This window comes from Lontra canadensis, unplaced genomic scaffold, assembly GCF_010015895.1.
Source record: "Lontra canadensis isolate GAN:19392208 unplaced genomic scaffold, GSC_riverotter_1.0 scaffold39, whole genome shotgun sequence".
Taxonomy (NCBI): domain Eukaryota; kingdom Metazoa; phylum Chordata; class Mammalia; order Carnivora; family Mustelidae; genus Lontra; species Lontra canadensis.
Window position 1 is genome coordinate 17726492 of NW_022631033.1, and position 2499 is coordinate 17728990.

The 2499-nt window shown below is 42.6% G+C and overlaps 1 pseudogene; it reads right to left on the bottom strand.

Annotated features, from left to right (window-relative positions):
• Window positions 1–444: 444 nt before the first annotated feature.
• LOC116874962 lies at window positions 445–2153 on the bottom strand (annotated as a pseudogene).
• Between the last annotated feature and the right edge of the window lie 346 nt (window positions 2154–2499).

Sequence of the window (2499 nt, forward strand, 5' to 3'; positions counted from 1 at the left end):
CAAAAGTACACATGCATGCACACACATTTGAAGGTTTTTCCACATCCCATCACCCTGTACTCATGCACTATCACAGTTGTGTGGACACTTGGCTAGATGTGAGAAGATCATATGCCATCTTCTACTTTAAATATAGAGTAAGCTAGAGAAATAGTATTTCTCCATATAAGCTCTGCTGTCCTTTAAAATGTGAACACTTACTCATTGTCTCTAGAATCTGACTCATCGTTCCATAAATATTCATTTTAATGCTTTTTATCATACTTTAAAAAAAAAGATTTTCTTTATTTATTTGAGAGAGTGAGTAAGAGAGAGCATGAGGGGAGAAGGTCAGAGGGAGAAGCAGACTCCCCATGGAGCTGGGAGCCCCACACAAGATTCAAGCCCGGGACTCCAAGATCATGACCCGAACTGAAGGCAGTCACTTAACCAACTAAGTACCCTTTATCGTACTTTCCAATGGTTCTTGGCTAAATGAGGGACCTTTGGATAATAAAGAGACATTCGGACAATTTGGGGCACGGGGACATAGCAGGGAAGTTTCAGGTCCTCATGTAATTTCATATTGCCCCATAATTTTTGTATTAGAACATATTTACCATCTTCAAACATGCAACAGTGGCGAACCTTCGAATACTTCCTACAAAGCTCCAGAAGTTGGAATCGATCCAGGTAAGTTACTGAGCAAGTCAAGATGTCCAAAACAGCACACCAGGTTCCAAAGAAACCATTGAATGATGATCCACAAGGTCTGCCAATGTTTTCGCATGATTGCCTTCGTTTTCCAATAATAAGCTTTCAGGTTCTTTCCATGCCATTAATGGATGAAGATATGGAACAGAGATAGGATCTGGGCTTGGGAGGGGTCATTCTAATCTAAGGAATCTGAAGCCCCTTGTCAAGGAGATGGTAGGCTGCCTATAGGAATTAGCTTTTGTCTTCTCATATTTTCCTTAACCAGAGGGTCCTAAGTACTAACACTCTGGGCCATTGGTCATACTGAACACTTTGACACAACTGTTGTTCATCTGTTAGCAGGGATGTGAATGCTTCAGGCATGTGAATTTTCCTGCAGTTTAGAAGGGCTATATGAATCAAAATTCTCTTATGTTGTCAAGATAGAAAATGCCTATTTTCTGTAGATGGAACAGACTTCAAAAAAGCATCTGCTAGGATATCTTGGATTTCTTATTTAAAGTTGAGAAAAGGTAAGAAGAGAATGCCTCTGGAACAGGCATGTTGTATTGAGATGTGAGTCATCTGCTGTCCACCGGCCCTCAAATTTCCTCATCATAGACAACACACAAGTTTCACACCAAGAGTAACTTGAGATGAGAATCTCCTCTGTGTAGTTCTGGAAGATATTTTTGTGTAATTCTTGTTGTGTAAAGATGCCACTTTTGATATACCAAGTAAGGCAAACGTTGGTAGGGATCTTTCTAAGGAAGCAGAACTTGCCAGGCTTGTTGAGCTGAGGCCAATCCTCTCATCCCTGAGGGGGCCCTGATCTCTTGGGAGGAGGCAACAGCTCCTACCTCGTGACAGACATTTTCATCTCGGAGGAGGTTGATTCAGCATCCTGGGCCCCCTGGGAGGTACACATTGGGAAGCTGGGCTACCATTCGCTTTGGCTTTCTCTGTAGCTCCTTTTCTGGCATCGAGAATACTGTTTCTCAGAACATGTAGGTTCAATACTAGCGGAGTATCTAAAAGAAGTGAAAGCAAGGAGTGGGTTAATGGATCTTGGGATTCCTCTCTAAAGGGGAAAGTAGATGAGAAGCTGGGGGAGTCCAGAATCTGTCCCTTCATCCCCCCGTGATTTCTTGGGTAGTGTCCAGGTTTGGCAAATCTCGTTGGTCTAAGAGAGCTGGGAGGAGGCTAGAGCTTCTGCATGCCTTAACCAAGGCTGGACTTTGCTTCCTCGTGAATTTACGAGCACCTGTCCGATGGAAATAGGTGCTTGATGTACGACTCGTCAAAGGACTGCTGACACTACTCAGATTCATCACAACTTCTTCAGTTAAATCCCATCTGGTGGATGGGGGTGAAATGGTTTTGCTGTCATCTTCCTCCCCCTCCTCCTCTTCTTTTTGCTGTCTTTCAGTCTCCGCAATGAAGAGAGAGAAGGGATCAAATTCCATCGCAACATCTGTTTTTTTTCAGAAGGTTTTGCTGAAAGGCTGCCAGTCAGATATAGCAAAACATCACATATGGAATTATCAAACTTAGAGAATTAAATGCCTTTAGCATTTTGTCTGCATCTTTCCCCCTTACCTGGAATGCCTTCTGTGGTCTACCAGGTAAACTGAGGCTTGGAAGGACCATTTCCTGTCATCTCCAGCAAGCTTTTAAGAAAACTTCCTTTCCTTTACTCAGCTCCTGCCTGCTACCGTCTAACCTCTGCATTAGGAAGGCTCTTTTCTTCCATGTTTTAACATGTTTTATACAGACCATTATTATAGTCCTTATCATGGTATATCATGGTTAATTGTAAATGAG